General features: G+C 33.9%; 1 protein-coding gene across 9 annotated transcripts in view; it reads left to right on the top strand.

The window, feature by feature from the left end:
- Positions 1 to 17492, top strand: part of NCOA6 (nuclear receptor coactivator 6) — an 86657-nt gene that overhangs the window by 9648 nt on the left and 59517 nt on the right. Inside the window, exon 1 of one of the 9 annotated variants that reach the window (XM_074347173.1) lies at positions 6345 to 6422. The exons of the other annotated variants lie outside the window; for them this stretch is intronic. The gene's annotated coding sequence lies outside the window, so the exon portion shown is untranslated. Of the gene's footprint in view, positions 1 to 6344; positions 6423 to 17492 lie in introns of those variants that run through there. 9 annotated transcript variants of the gene reach the window in all.

The raw sequence follows: 17492 nt of genomic DNA, 5'->3' as shown, positions 1-17492 counted from the left end.
GTCATGATACTGTGCCTTTAAATACTTCAGGAAGCATCTCTTACAAATAAGAACATTTTCCTACATAATCATAATATCATTATCACACCCAACAAAATTTTCAGTAATACTTAATGTTATCTAACATTAAGTCTGTATTTGTTTCTCAAGTTGTCTGCATGACCTCTATGGCTGACTTGTTTGAAGTGGAATCAAATTAAGAACCATGGATTGCATTTGTGTGTTGTTGTTTTTAGTCTTTTTAAAAACCTGGAACAATGCCCATTTCTTATCTGCTCCCTCACTCCCCCCCCCCCCCCCCCCGCGCCCATGGCTTTGGTTTGTTGAGACCAGAGCAGTTTTCATGTTGAATGTCCCACATTCTGGAGTGTTTTCTTTGCGGCATTTAACTTGTTCCTTGATTTCTTGTATTTCCCTAAACTGGAAGGTTTAAGACTTGATTAGATTCTGGCAAAACATTTTGGCAAAAGTGTTTAATAAATATTCTCCACATTGCATCATATCATGAGATACACAAATGTCTGGTTGTCCCACTGTTGACGATAACTGATCGTAGGATTAAGGTTGTGATTGCCAGATCTCTCCATTGTGAAGTTGTATTTTTTTTCTTTTGTGACTAGCAAATATATTTTTATCAATTAGAGTATTTTTCAGTCTTGTTTGAACTAATTTTTCATATCATTTGAACATTTGTTCAGTGTAGATTTGGTATTTTCCTTTTAAGTTTGTACTGTGCATTTTAAAATTTTGTACAGTGTAACAAAAAATGGTGCATTTGTTATGAAAGGTATATTTCAAGTTTCAAAATATAGCTAAAATCAAATTTATTTTAGCCAAAAAAAGATAACAGATTGCAACTATATAATATAGGGACTTTTTTTTTGACAGAATTTTGTGATCAATCATGTTTGTGTTTTTAAAAAGCATTCAAAGCAGACAAAACTAAAAAACATAAAGCTCTTGAATCAAAAACTTATTTTGGGGAGAGGGTGTAGAGCGCATGCTTAGCATGCACGAGGTCCTAGGTTCAATCCGTACTACCCCCTCTGAGAATAAATACATAAACTTAATTACTGCCCCCCAAGTAAAACCAAAACCAACCAAACAGAAAAAAAACTTTTATTTTTCTTTTTGAAATGGAGGTAAATCCTGAATTCGTAAGTTGTTTTACAAAGCCACCAAAAAGGACTTTTATATACCAGTTCTTTATGAATTTTAAATAGCTATTTTTTTGTCATTCCTATTATAGATTTTTTTCATATTCAATTTCTTTTCTGTTACAAATTATATGCAAATAGGATTTTCTTTTCAGACTACAAAAGCAGTATAAATTTGTTGAAACAAGCTGGGCATCATCTGAGGTGTACAGAGAGAAAGCCAACCATCTCATCCTCTCCATTTCTTATCCTTCAACATACCCAATAGTAGCCTAATGTGATTCTTCCATATTTTCCTTTATGCACTTAGAAACACAAATATATATACTGGTTCATTTTCTTTCTTATTTTGTAAGATTTTCATGATGCCATCCACATTATTCTGCAGCTTCTTTTTTTAACTTTATAGCATATCATACATTTCCTTCTATATCATTAAATAGGTGTCTTATTCTTTTTTTCTAGCTTCATAATACCCCATTTCTGTAGGTTTTTCTCAGTGGGCATTCAGGTTGTTTCTGACTTTTTCCCCCCCATCACAAACAGGAGACATCTTTATGCCTGTATCTTTAAGAAGTGAGGCTTTTACTTCTGTAGGATAAATTTCCAAGTATGGGTTAAAAGATAGGTTTATCTCAGTATTATGAATTGCCAGGTTATTTTCCATAAAGGTTGTTGCAGTTCTTATTCCCACTGGCACTGAATAACAGGTATCTTTTTAGTTTTTGCCTTTCAGCTGGGTGAAAAGTATTTTTTTATTTTAATTTTCATTTCCCTGACCACTAATAAATTGCATACATTCATTGTCAAATTCTTCCCTATTCTGCAAATTGCCTTTTCTTGTCCTTTGACTTATTTTTTTCTTGGGTTACTTTTACTTTTTAATCAATTTGCAAGTGCTTTTGTGTATTTGGGATATTAACCCCTTTTTTGTCACATGGTGCAAATATATTATCCCAGTCTTTCATTTGGCTTTTGACTTTGCGATTTCTTTGACATACAGTTTACTTTAATTATTTAATCTTATCTGTCAGTCTTTTTCTTTATGATTTCTGGGTTCATGTCTTATTCACCACCAACCTACTGAAGTGAATAATTCTTCTGTGTTTTTGTTTTGTTGTTAATTTTTTAACCTTAATTTTGTTTTTTCTTTTTTGCAATTTGGGCAGAGGTTTCTTTCTTTGTTTTTTAATATAAATAAACTATTCATTATGCTGTTGAATTTCTTCTCCTTATCAAAAAATTATCTCTTGTCCATTATTTGGGGATAAACACAGTATTAGATTTTCTAGTTTTTAAATAATCTCTTTTGAACTTAAAAAAAATGCTTTTCTGATTGTTCCAAGTCATTTTAAATGTTTTACCTATGTTGTTTGGAAATATTAGTGTATTCACTTAATAACAGTTTGCAGGCTTGCTAAGTGTATTCATCTGGATCATCCGTAATGATGAAATGGTAGCTACAGGGCTTAAAAGCTGATCTTAAGACTTCAGGTTTGATTTTAAAAGAAAGTGACAATTGTAAGAGCATAAAACAAAACAAAAACCAACTTCTATGAATACACTTGGCCCTCTATATGCATAGGTTCTGCATCTACAGATTCAACCAACTGAGGATTAAAAACATTCGCCCCCAAAAAATTCCAGAAACTTCCAAAAAGCAAAACTTGAATTTGCCAAGGCTGTAAACTATTTCTATTGTATTTGCAACTGTTTACATATCATTTACATCGTATTAGGTATTGTGAGTAGAGATGATGTATAGAATATCAGTGAGATGTGCTGTTGGTTATATGTAAATACTGTGTCATTTTATAAAAGGGACTTGAGCATCTGCAGATTTTGGTTTTGAATGGGGGTCCTGGATACCAAGGGATGACTGTATATTAAGACAATAAAGAAGAAGAAACACTAGCAGACTCTTAGATTGATGTCATAAGGGCTTTTGTAATTTAGAGCCCAGATTTCATGATTTAACAGTTCTTGTTAGAAATTTAACAGTTCTTGTTAGAAATTTAACAGACGAAGAAAGCCATTGTTCTCCAAAGTTGTCTTCCATCATTGTCTGAAGGCAAGACAACATTCACCATCATTATATAACATATTTTTCTAGTACTTTTAAAATGAAGTATTTCTTTTGTAAAGAAATACCATATAAAATGAAAGACTTCCCTACTACTAAGCAGCTTTGGATGAGTTGTTTACTTGGGCCTTAATTTTTTTGTCTCTTCCATGAGGGTATTGGACCAGATGATTGCCAAGGGCTCTCTAATACTGCTCAGATGCTCTTCAAGTTATTTTTAGTAAATTTAAAAAAAATTAGTTCCTCTCTTGTAGGATTTGGCCAACTTTTTAATGTCATTTGTATATTACAGCATGGGTTAAAAGACTAGTATTCCAAACCTGTGTTGTTTTTTGACTGAAGCTTTATTATGAATGAAAGAACATGATGTATAAAGTAGTTATTCTCTAAATTTTACTTTATCAACTTACTGTACTATCTAACAAGATAAGAAGAGTCTCACTGAGCCTCTGACTTATTCTGTTGGTTTATATTGTGCTCAAATAAAATTATTAACTGCAGTTGACCCTTGAGCAACATGGTCTGACTGTGCAGGTCCACTTATACGTGCATTTTTTTTTGATAAATACATACTTCAGCTACACATCCACAGTTGGTTGAATCCCCAGATGTGGAACTGCAGATAACCAACTGTAAAGTTATATTCAGTTGAAATACAGCTCCCAGTGTCGGTGTCCCTAACTCCCAAGTTGTTCAAGAGTCAACTGTGTATATCTCTGTTAATATGAGTAGTTTTAGGAATCTCAAATTTTATATTTCACAAATTTATCTTTTGTTTCTTTTACTAAAATGTCAGGATAGAAGTTTCAGAGTTAACGTTAATATTCCCTATCTCTTAAATTGTCTATTATCCCTACCAAGAGCAAACTAGAGTAGTTACAGTATTGAAATGCTAGTCTTCTTGACAGGCAATTTGTTGACCTTTTCAGGGCACTGAGTTTCTATGATTTGACTGGAGGGTTGCATAAATTTTCCCTTGGGAGCCCTGGATTTGGGAACAGGAAGCATGTGATAGTTTCATAAGAATCTTATAAGAGGGTGTAGGGAGGATGGGACTGAGTCTCACATTAGCTGTGCCATGACAAATTGTCTTTGACAGTTCACATTTAACTGTTTATTCAGATACTTTTAAAATGCCTTAAAAATTATCCTGAAACATTTAAGACTATGTGGTTAAAAGGCCAACTTAATTTTTACTTTATTACATTGGGGGGCGGATTAGGTTTATTTATTTATTTATTTTAATGGAGATACTGGGGATTGAATCCAGGACCTTGTGCATGCTCAGCACACACTCTACCACTGAGCTATACCCTCCCCACAACTTAATTTTTAAAGTACTATCTAAGTATAATATCCACATGTAAGCATTCATGAAAATGTTATTTAAGTACCCATTCCACAGATTTTTTTGTTTCTCATATAGTAACTTCAGGAGCAGGAAAGTGTTTAACAGAGTGCCTGGTACATAGTAGATGGTTGGTAAAGGGAAGTTGAAAAAATGGCATCCACTGAAAATATTCAAATTATAGTAGATTAGAAATTATGAGGGATTTCTCTACACTTATATTTTCCATTTAAAAAATAGCTCATGCTCTGTAAGTCTGAAATGATTTCAAAACATAAAGTTAAAAAAAAAAACACCTCACGAAAAAGAGCCTAATTGTGGTTATAGTGAAGTATTGAGGTTATTATCATTCGTCACCTTTGAGAGGGAGGGGGTTTGCGCCTAGACAACAAATCTAGGAGATTTGTATTTGGCACAAGCTGAAGAACATGCTTGTGTTTTTGAGGCAGATACCAGAGGAATTCTGGGATTCTTACTTTACAAAGCTACATAAAACATTTGAGAAGAGATACTATTTGTTAAAGTGAAAGCATGTAGGATAACAATTAAATTTCCTGGTAAATAGTTCTTGAGTTTTCTTAAACCTAAAAGGAACCTGCAGTTCTGTTTAGCACTAGTTTAGTGGTCCATCCTCTCTTTTATAATTTAGGAATCTTGGGCCCAGAAAGACAACTTTATGGGAAGGTCACAGCTAGAACTCAGATCACACTCATCCTGTCATGCTCAGCCTGGTGTTTCTCCTGTTCTGTCACTCCATGTTTCTTTATCATAAATAATGCTAGTCTGTTCTCAAGGTATATCTAGTTAATTTTACTACTTACTAATTATTTGACATTTGTATTGAAAACTTAAAAAATGGATACCACAGTTAGGAAATTGTTGGATGAGCATTAGGCTTTATTTAATTTCCTTTTCTTACATGGATTGTGTAGCAGCGGCAATGGTGCACAGTTGCGAAGCCAGGACATCTGTGTTTTCCATTTATTTGTTTGCTTGTTTGTTTTTTGCAGTTGTCATTTGTAACAAAAAATTTTTCAGAGTATAAATAGGAGAGTAAATGTTAAAAAGTTTAATATTAACAGCATATTTATAGTTTTACAACAGCAAGAGTAGGAAAATGACAAGGACTAAGCCTGTACCTAAATACAGGTGACCTAGAGCAAATCGTAACCTCCATGAGACTGCTTCTGCTACCTTCTTTTTTTTTCTTTTTTTCTAAATGGAGGTACTGGGGATTGAATCCAGGACCTAATACATGCTAAGCACATGTTCTACCACTAAGCTTTACTACCCTCCACCCGCTACCTTCTTAATTAGAATCCTTCAGAGGTTCTGCCCAGGACCAGTGTATCTGTTTTTTTAATATTTGTTAGTTGAAGTGTGACACACATAATGCAGTATTGTGTGTGCGTATACAATATGCACATATATTCCCAGTATTCCCAATGTATACAAATCATAAGGGTAATGAATTATAAATGAACGCACTTGTATAACCATTGCTGTTGTATTTTGAAAAAGCCTCCTTGGTGATTATGATAAGCTTTCCTTTAAAAAACCACTGGACTTGAGACTGTAGGTAATCTCATGTCTTTTATATCTCTTTCTAGAGTGAAATTAGCAGAAACAGTGGTAGAGAGTTGGAACTCAATAGGTCACAAAAATTTACTTGGAATAGGTTTATTGGGCTTATATATTAAGTCTTTTCTTCTGATGTTTCTTTTCTTCCTCTTTGCCTTTTTTCCTTTCTGTCTAGGTCCTGGATGGAATGGAGAGGGGTCCTACTGAACCTCTAACTATCTTTTCTGAGAGTGGTCAGAGAGTTCTTAAACAGGTCTGTTGATTCTATAGAATACAAACGCTGAACCTCTAACTATCTTTTCTGAGAGTGGTCAGAGTTCTTAAACAGGTCTGTTGATTCTATAGAATACAAACGCAAGTTAGAGTTATAAAGGACTTGGTTTCAACCTAACCAAAGGATTGAGTTAGAAGTAGGCTTTACTTTTTAAAAAAGAAGGCATTTTGGTCTCAATGTCCATAGGGTATTTTACTTTGACAAGCTGAAATTAAATAAGGTGACTGATTTAAATAAAGCCTGCTTAATAGAAAAGCAGTTGAGTCATGTCTTTATCAGTTATGTTGAATATATGTAATATGACAGAATTCTTTATTGGTTCCATGGAAAGTACCAAGAAGAGATGAAAAGGTGAATATCTCAGTTGTCTGTGATTCTGGTAGGGAATGGAGGCATGGACATATCCAAGAAGGAAAATAATTATTTATTTTACCCTGTTTCTAATGTTCTCAGAATTCATAACACTGGGGGACAAAAAATGAAAGCTGCCTTTACCTTGCAAATCTGATTCAGAGAAGGGCGAGTATATATACGTTTGTTTGTTTGTTTGTTTCCTTTTCATCTACCTCTCTCTGTGTCACCATGAATGAATTTTATCTTTATTCAGACAAATATTCGAGCTTAGTGATTTCTCAAACTTGTCTTTACATTGTAATCACCTGTGGAGCTTGACAAAGTTCTGATACCTTTGTCCCATCTGCCCCCACCTTAAATCCACTCCCATTGTGATTTAATTGGCCTAGGGGTGTGGCTTAGACTTTGGAATTTTTAAAAGACCCCTAGGTGATTCTAAAGCACAGACGACTTTGGGAACCACTGCTCTATCGAGCTAAACAGATCTGGCTACTATGTAACTTGTGACTTTTCTTTTTGCATAAATATTTGGATAAATACATAAATAAGAGAATAAATAGTTGGACTGTTTTGTAGTAGAGTGTAATCGTAAATTCATAGTATAGTGTAATCTCCAAAAAGCAGGTACCATGTCTATATATTCTTCACCATTATATCTTTAGCATTTAAAACAATACCTAACATGTTTTGCATGCTTAAATATTTGCTTAATGAGTAAATGAACCTATCAGTCTCTAGTGAGCTGAGTGTTTTTACCTAATACACTAATGATCTGAGATATAGAGTGGGATGGTGGTGAAGAGCCCAGCCTCTATAAGTGACTCACTGGGCTCCAGTCACAGCTCTGTCACTTACTAGCTGTATGACCTTAAGCAAATTACTTCTCTGTACCTGGGTCCTGATTTGTATAATGGAGGCAACAGAATCTATTTTGTGGGGTTGTGGGTTGAGGGAACTAATTGAGTTAATAACACTAAGGACTTGAACAGTGCCTGGCACATAACAGCGTTCTATAACTTTTAGCTACTGTAAAATTCAACATACTCCGGGATTCTCTGTAGTTGAGGAAAATTATCTGTAGAATGTTATTTGAGGGCGAAGGTAGCATAATGGAATCAGCTGCATTAGATGTAGTTAAGGAAGGCTTGACAAAGAAGGTGACTTTTTTTGGTCAAATTAATGAGATAATTTACATACAATAAACTGCATCCATTTAAAAGTAAAACATTTTTCAATGAGTTTTGACAGATGTATTTACTAGTTTATAATATTTATTATGAAACAGCTATCACAACTACTATATAGAAAATTTCCATCTTCCTAAAGTTTCCTTATATTCCTTTGGATTCTGTCCCTCCCAGTGCCCCCACCTATATATTGCTTTGCATTTTCTAGAATTTATATAAATGCATTCACACATAATGTTCACTTTTTTGTCTAGCTTCTTTCACTCACCAGAATGATTTTTATATTTATCTATGTTGTTGCACGTATCATTGGTTCATTCCTTTTGAATATGGAATAGTGTTTTGTTATATGAATATAACATGCTTGTTTTTCTATTCACCTGTGATGAACATTTAAATTGTTTCTGGTTTTTGATGATTGTAAGTAAAGTTGCTGTAAGCATTTTTGTACAAGTCTTTGTGTAGACATATTTTCACTTATTTTGGGGTAAATCCCTAGCAGTGTAACTGCTGGGTTGTATGGTGTATCTGACTTGTTAAGAAACTGCCAAACAGTTTAAAAGGAGGTGAATGTTCAGCAGGTTTTCCAAGGAGCGTACATTATCTATTGTTGCGTAACAAGTTACCTCTCAAATTTAGTAGCTTAAAACAGCACGTGTTTTAAGGGGTGGTCAATTTTTGGGTATGTTAATGTTTTCCTTAATTTTTAAGAGTCCTTTAATGTTAAATTTATTAACCTTTTGTCATGTACAAATATAATTCCCAACTTGTATTTTACCTTTTTACTCTTGTGTACTTTGACACACGAAATTTTAAACATAATAATGTAATTATATAATCAAATCTATATTTGGCTCTAGCTCTTCAGTCCATGAACTAATAGATATACTGTTTTTGAATTTACAACCAGCATGTGATTAGTTTTATGATTTTATTTTTTATGTTTAACTTTCTAGAATTTTTTAGTATACATCATTGCTGTAGTCTGAATATTTGTGCCCCCCCCCAATTCATATGTTGAAATCCTGTTACCCAATATGATTACTAGATGGTAAGATTACAGTTACGATGTTAAGGAGGATGATGTTATTAGGAGGTGGGCCTTTCCGGAGGTGCTTAGGTCATGAGAGTAGAGCCCTCATGAATGGAATTAGTTCTCTTATAAGAGACCACACAGAGCTCCCTATCCCTTTCTACTATGTGGGGATACAGCAAGAAAGTTGGCAGTCTGCAACCTGGAAGAGGGTCTTCACCACAACCCAACCATGCTGGCACAGTGATCTTGGATCTCCCAGCCTCTAGAAGTGTGAGAAATAAATTTCTGTTGTTTATAAGCCACCCAATCTGTGGAATTTTGTTACAGCAGCTCGAACAGACTAAGCAATTGTGAAGTGAGAATTTAATAAAAATTTTTCCAAATACTCAATCAGTTTGTCCCAAACTACAAAACAAAATCATCTTGTGCAAAGAAATATGATACAGCATTCATTAATGAACAATCAGAAGAGAACTAAATAAAAAGGCACCTTACAGCAATGCACAAAATGGAAGATATTATTTGCAAATCATATATCTGATAAGGAATTTGTATCTAAAATTTATCAAGCACTCTTACAACTCAATGATAAAAAGTTAAATATGCTACTTAAAAACTTGCAAAAGATTTGAATAGATATTTTCCCAGAGAAATTATGCCTATGGCCAATAAATACGTGAAAATATGTTCAACACCATTAGCCATCAGGGAGATGCAAATCAAAATCACAATGAGATACAGCTTCATATTTACTAGGATGGCTATAATCAGATGACAAGTGGTGGTAAGGATATGGAAAAATTAGAACCCTTGTATACTGCTGGTGGGAACGTAAAATAGTGTAATTACTTTGGAAAACAGTCTTAACAGTTCCTCAAAAGGTTAAACATAGTGATAACATATGACCCAGCAGTTTCACTCCTAGGTGTACATATACCCAAGAGATATGAAAACACACATCCACACCACAACTTGTATATATTAATATCAGCATTATTCATAATAGTGAGGAGTGGAAACAACCCAAATGTGTATCAAATGATGAATGAGTGGGTAGAGTAAATGAATGAATGAATATGGCATTTCCATACAAAGGGATATTATTTGGTACTTTCAAAAATGAAGTGCTGTTACTTGCCACAACACTTTGGAGAAATTAAGCTAAGTGAAAGAAGCCAGTCACAAAAGACCATTTATTGTATGGTTTTTATTGTATGAGATATCTAGAATAGACCAGCATTCCTTGACCTAGTCTAAAACTCTTTATCCTTTAAGTGGGGGTTTAACCCATTAAATTAGTGACTCAGCACAATAGTAAAATTGTTCATCATACTCAAATGAAAATGATGATGACTGATAACAGTTTATTTTGTACCTTATGCATCTTCCTTTTCAATAATCATTTTTTAAAAATAACGTTTGGTGCTAATCATATTTATAACAATTATTTAGACTTAGCCCCATGTTTAACTGATTTCATCTCTTTCCTATTCTCAAGGTCTTTGTTTTTGGTTATTATTCAGATAATGTTTTTATGAAAATTACATGATTGGTATACATTTGAAAGTATCATGTTGATTTCACACTGAATGACAACTTAGTTGGGAAGGGAGCAGAATTATTAGGTCACATTGTTTTCCGCTCTTAGTTCTTTAGTATTTTGCCATTATCTTCTGGTCATGCAAAGAAGAGATCTGTGGCCAGACCAATTTCTGGTCTTCTGTGTATGACATATTTTTTCCTTCTTGGGCTGTTGTGGGACATTTTCTTTATCCTTGAAATCTGAAAGTTTTACTGGAACAAATCAAGTTGTCACTTTCTTTTTCATAATTTTGCCTGGTCTTTTGTGAGTTCTTTTGAGCTAGAGATACAGAACATTCCTTGACTCGGAAAAGTTTAATTTCTTTTTTAAAAAATCTTCAATTGTTACTTCTGTCCACTTGTTTCAGGGGTAACAGTTGAAGTTTATATCTCTCTTCTGTCCTTACTTTTCATTACTTTGTCCTTTCCTTCTCTATTCTGGAAGAGTTTCTCAAATTTGTTGTCCTTACGTTTCTAATTAAGTATTCTGCTCTTTACTTTTCTTAGTGAAGATTTGAATTCTGCTTTGGCACATTTGTGCCAAAACTTTAATTTTTTCTTTTTCCTCTGTCTTATTTCCACTTGCATCTCAACTAGTTCTTTTTATTTCTGTCTGTGGAGTTTGATCTCTTATTTCAGCGTGTTTTATCAAATTTGTTGATTTCTAAATTTAACCTGTTGCCCCTTATGTATTCATTTTCTTAATTACAGATGAAGAGTTTTTCTTCTTTGATGTGACAGAATGTTTTTCTGTTTATCCCCTCAGTTATTCTTCCTTGAATAAGGAGAGGGATATTCAGATTTAATACATGCCAAATAAACAGGGTAGGTAAGTTTCCTCTTTGGCATTTTGGTGGAATTCTCTTTTCAGATGTTAAGCTAAATGTTTAATTGATGCACATAGTTTATAAATACTTTCTAATGTTTAGCAGTCATTTATGTGTCACCTGCTGGATTGAGTGTGGGAAATCTCTTCCCTTTGGCCTGGTAATTTGACTTGTAAAAGAGGATTTGTTTTTTGATAATTTGAAAGCTAGCTCCGAATAACTGTGATTCCACAATGTAATGCTCTAGGGCTTGCTTTTTCAGCCCTTCCTGTGTGTGCCTTCAAATCCCAGGATGTTTGTACTACTTTGTATGTTTTAGAACCTGAAGTAGAGAAGAAAGGCTGCAGGCATGTAATAGCACTGACCATTTTAAGTGAGTCTCTCATAGTAGGTTGGTATGCCTTACTGCTGCCATTGCTGCCTCTGGAGAAAGCTGTTTTGGAGTAGTTAGTTGAAAGAGGTTAGTTAGAAATTAGTTACCTTCCTGCCTGGCTCTGTTGTTGTATCTCAAGCCCCATTCCTACCTGCTCTTTGGCAGAGAAGTCATTCTTTGAGTCCAGCAGTTCTTTGAGCAGCAGTCCTAGTTTCCAGTGCTGTTAATAACTTTGATTCTCAGTGTTTCCTTAAGTATATCAATGAAAACTCAGGGTGAAAGTGATGATAGAGATGAAGCATGTATTGTTAGGTAGCCTCCATTTTAACTCCCAATTTGGGATTAACTTTTTGAAAGAAGATGGGAGAAGCATGTGGAGAATGGCTACCAGTGGCAGAAGGAAGAGTTAAAGATCTTGCACCAAATGATTTCCAGTTTCTCAGGGAAATATGATAATATTGAATCCAAATAGCCAGGGTTTAAAGATTTAGTCATGGTGTCCCTAGATCTGGAAAGTATGTTAGCCCCTTATTTTCTAAATGGCAACATGGAAGCTAAGAAAGGTTTGAGTGTCTCTAAGGTCACAGAAGTTTGTTTGATTTTCTCACAAGCAATGTGGTCCTACATTACTTATGTTAAAAACAAAAAAATTTAAAGAAACAACCAAAGTTTATAATAAGCAAGAGAAAATAAAAAGCTTTTGTTTCTCTTTCATCACTTTCTTGGGGCAACTGCTTAAGCCACATTTCCCACCTGACCCAGTTACCTCGTCTAAAGGTAAATTAAATAATGTATGGAAAATGTGGTTCTAAACTTTGGCTGCATATTAGAGTCACGTGGGTAGAGTGTTTAAATACTGAAGTTCAGGCCATAGTCCAGACCTAGTGTGACTCAGGCATAATTGTTTTTTAAAACTTCCCAAATAATTATAATATGTAGCCAAGGTTGAGAGCTACTGAAAGTCTTTCAAAATATATTTTCATCTTTTATTCATCTGAAGTATTCCAACTTCAGTCATTTTGGGGTAGTTAGGGCAGTTCTAATAAGTATGTGTTGGGCTGAAATAGACTGGATTACTTGTTTCTGCTATTTCTGCTAATTATGTACTGTATATGAATGAGGTAAAGTCACCCTGGGGAGAACAAAATTTGGTATACTGTGGAAGAAGCACTAAATTTGAGGATAAAAAGACCAGGATCTAATCTTAATGTGCCACAATCTTAGTCTGTAACTTCAGTTAAGTCATAGTACCGCTCTCTAGGTTTTAGGGTTTTTTTTTGTTTTTTGAGAGTTGAGGATTTAGACTAATTATTCTGTAATTTCCTTTCTAGCTCTTTAACTTCAAGTTTGTGAGCCAAAAGAAGTAGGGAGAGGCAGCTGGTGGACTTTGTGTGCTTGGAGAGTAAATGGGCCAGGACACTGATAAGGAGTACTGTTGAAGGAGCCAACTGTAAGATGGGAGTGGAGTTGGTGGGGAAGAACACAGAATGTGAATAATAGAGCCTAGAGGTAAGGAGGATGAAGTGGGATAGGATCTGGAGAGCAAGTATGAGAGGTCGGCCTAAGGGAATATTGGTGGATGTGGCAGTGACTCAGCAGCTGATAATTATGTGATCCAGGTTCATATCTTACTGTCAAATGACTAACAATCAGTGTTTTCCTTGTTTCCCCCCACCCCCCAACAGTATATCTTAAGAGATCTTTACATGTCAATACATAGAGGGTATCCTCATTCTCACTGCTTTCATTTTTTATTGGATGTTCTGTAATTTAATTAGCCTCTGTTGATGAACATCTGGGTAATTTCCTATCTTGCTATTACAAACAGTGTTTTAGTGAATAGCCTTGTATATTTGTCATCTTGTGTGAGGGCATCTATAAGGATCACTAACCAGAAGTGAGATTTCTGAGTTAATGGTATATATATAATGGTAATTTTGATAGATATTACCTATGCTGATGTTAACATCAATTTACATTATTACTAGCAATAAATCAGAATGCTTGTTTTCAAATAACTTTGCCAAGACAGTAAATTATCAAATTTTTGGATTTTTGCTAATCTTGGGAATGAAAAATCTTTTTTTGCTTTTCCTTATGTATGAGGTTGAACATCTTTCCATATGTTTAAAGCTCATTTGTATTTCCTTTTCAGTGAATTTTCTGATCATATCATGTGTCCATTTTTGGACACAATTTGTTCAAATTGTACTTTTTATTTTGTATATCTATATATACACACATACACCTATAAATATGTTTATATATGGGAAATTTTCTCTTTATATATTGTAGAATGATCACCAACGTGAGTCTAGCTACTATCTGTGACCATACAAAATTATTACAGTATTACTGACTATATTACCTATACTATACATTACATCCCAAGACTTATTTATTCTGTAACTGTAAGTTTGTACCTCTTAATCTCCCTCACCTATTTCACTCATTCCCCCACATCTCTTCCCTCTGGCTACTACATTTTCTTCTTTGTTCCTATGAGTCTGTTTCTGTTCTTTATGTTTTGTTCATTTGTTTATTTTTTAAGAGTCCAGATATAAGTGAAATCATATGATATTTGTCTCTCTCTCTCTTATTTGTTTAACTTAGTATAATACCCTATAGGTCCATCCATATTGTGACAAATATCAAGATTTCCTTCTTTTTACGGCTAAGTAATACTCCATTTTAATATATTTACTACATCTTTATCCATTCATCTATCAGTAGGCACTTAGGTTGCTTCCATATCTTGGCTATTGTAAATAATGCTGCAGTGAACATAAGGGTGCATGTATCTTTCTGAATTAGTGTTTTGTTTTCTTTGTTAAAATATCCAGAAATGGAATTACTGGATCATATGGTAGTTCTATTTTTAATTTTTTGAGGACTCTCTATGCTGTTTTCCATAGTGGCTGTAGCGGTTTACATTCCCACCAGCTGTGCACAAGGGTTCCCTTTTCTCCACATCCTTACATCACTTGTTATTTCTTGTCTTGTGAATAGCCATTCTAACTTCAGTTAAGTCACAATACCACTGGTATTGTGTGAGTGGTGAGGTGCTATCTCATTGTGGTTTTGATTTGTATTCCCTGATGGTTAGTGTTATTGCATGCCTGTTCATGTGCCTGATAGTCATCCATATGTCTTTGGAAAAATGTGTTTAGGTCCTCTGCCCATTTTTTAATTAGGTTTCTTGGTTTTTTGTTTTTTGAGTTGTATGAGTTCTTTGTATCTTTTGAGTATTATAAGATAATATCATTTGCAAATATCTTCTTCCTTTCGGTAGGCTGTCTTTTTGTTTTGTTGTTAGTTTCCTTCACTGTACAATAGCTTTCTAATTTGATGTAGTTTCATTTGTTTATTTTTGCTTTTGTGTCCCTTGCCTGATGAGGCCGATCCAAAAATACATTGATTGCTAAGACCAGTGTCAAAGAGCATACTGCCTATGTTTTTTCTTCCAAGAATCTTATGGTTTCAGATCTTACATTTAAGTCTTTAATCCATTTTGAATTTGTTTTCGTATATGATGTGAGAAAGTAGTCCAGTTTGATTCTTTTGATTGTAGCTGTCAGGTTTGCCCAGCACCATTTATTGAAGAGGCTATCTTTTCCCCATTGTATATTCTTGCTTCTTTTATCATAGAATAAATGACCATATAAGCATGGGTTTATTTCAGGGCTCTCTATTCTTTGCCATTGGTCTATGTGTCTGTTTTTGTGCCAGTACCGTATTGTTTTAATTACTGTAGCTTTATGACATAATTTGAAATCAGGAAACCTGACAGCTTGGTTCTTCTTTCTCAAAATTGTTTTGTCTATTTGGGGGTCTTTTGTGTTTTTATACAAATTTTATAATCATTTGTTCTAGTTCTGTGAAAAGTGCCATTGGTATTTTGTTAGGGATTGTATAGAATCTGTAGATTGCCTTGGGTAGTATGGTCATTTTAACAATATTAATTTTTCCAATCTATGAGCATGGTGTATCTTTCCATTTGTTTCTGTTATCTTCTATTTTTTTTTTTTATCAATGTCTTACAGTTTTCTGAGTACAGGTCTTTTACTTCCTTGATTAGGTATTTAGATATTTTATTCTTTTTAATGCAATTGTTAATGGAACTGTTTTCTTAATTTCTCTTTCTGATAGTCCATTGTTAGTGTACAGAAATGCAGTGGAGAGCCAAGGTGGAGGGGGAAAAGTGGATTTCTATGTATTGATTTTGTATTCTGCAACTTTACTAAATTCATTTATTAGTTCTAGTAGTTTTTTGGGTGACTTCTTTAGGATTTTCTGTATATAGTATCGTGTCATCTACAAACAGTGACAGTTTTACTTTTTCCTTTCCAGTTTGGATTACTTTTCTTTTTCTCATCTAATTCTTGTGGCTAGGACTTCTAACACTGTTTTGAATGAAAGTGGCAAGAGTGGGCATCCTTGTCTTATTCCTCATCTTGGAGGAAATGCTTTCATATTCTTACCATTGAGTGTGATATTAGCTGTGGGCTTGTCATACACGGCCTTTATTATGTTGAGGTATGTTCCCTCTATAGCCACTTTGTTGAAGGTTTTTTTTTTAATCATAAATGGATATTGGATTTTGTCAGAATATTTTTATGTATCTACTGAGATGTTCATATGATTTTTAGTTCTCAGTTTGTTAATGTGATGTATCACATTGATTTGATTTGCAAATATTGAATCCTGCTTGAGTCCTTACAATAAGCCCCACGTAATCATGAAGTGTGATCCTTTTAACATATTCATGAGTTCGGTTTCCTAATATTTTGTTGAGGATTTTTGCATCTATGTTCATCAGTGAAATTGGCCAGTAATTTTCTTTTCTTGTGGTGTCTTTGTCTGATTTTGGTATCAGGGTGATGCTGACCCCATAGAATATATTTGAAAGCTCTCCATCCTCTTCAGTTTTTTGGAATAGTTTGAGAAGGATAGGTGTTGACTTTATTTTAAATGTTGGGTAGAATTCACTTGTGAAGCCATCTGGTCCTGGACTTTTTTGTTTGTTGAGGATTTTTTAAAATAACTGATCTATTGTATTACTGGTAATTGATCTGTTCATGTTTCCTATTTCTTCCTGATTTAGTGGGAGATTGTATATTTCTAGGAATTTATTCATGTCTTTTATGTTATCCTTTTTATTGGTGTATAGTTGTTTATAGTACTCAATTATGACCCTTTGTATTTCTGTGGTGTCAGTTCTAACTCCTCTTTCGTTTTTGATTTTATGTATTTGGACCCTCTCTCTCTTTTTTTCTTGATGAGTCTAGCTAAAGGTTTATCAATTTTATTTACCTTTTAAAAGAAAAAGCTCTTAATTTCATTGGTCATTTCTATTATTTTTTTAATTTTCTGTTTCATTTATCTCTGCTTTGACCTTTATTATTTCTTGCTTTGTACTAACTTTGGGTTTTGTTTGTTCTTTTTTTCTAGTTCCTTTATGTATAAGATTAAATTGTTTATTTGAGTTTTTTTTCTTTCCTGAGGTAGGCTTGTTTTGCTGTAAATTTCCGTCTTAGAACTGCTTTATTGCATTCTATAGATTTTGAATCATTCTGTTTCTATTTTCATTTGTCTCCAGGTATTTTTTATCTCCTCTTTGATTTCTTCAGTGACCCATTTGTTGTTTAATAGCATATTGTTTAGCCTCCTTGTGTTTGTTGTTTTTGCAGT

This window comes from Camelus bactrianus, chromosome 19 (assembly GCF_048773025.1).
Source record: "Camelus bactrianus isolate YW-2024 breed Bactrian camel chromosome 19, ASM4877302v1, whole genome shotgun sequence".
NCBI lineage: Eukaryota > Metazoa > Chordata > Mammalia > Artiodactyla > Camelidae > Camelus > Camelus bactrianus.
The sequence above is the reverse complement of the archived record's forward strand: the minus strand, read 5'-3'. Positions and strand labels throughout refer to the sequence as shown.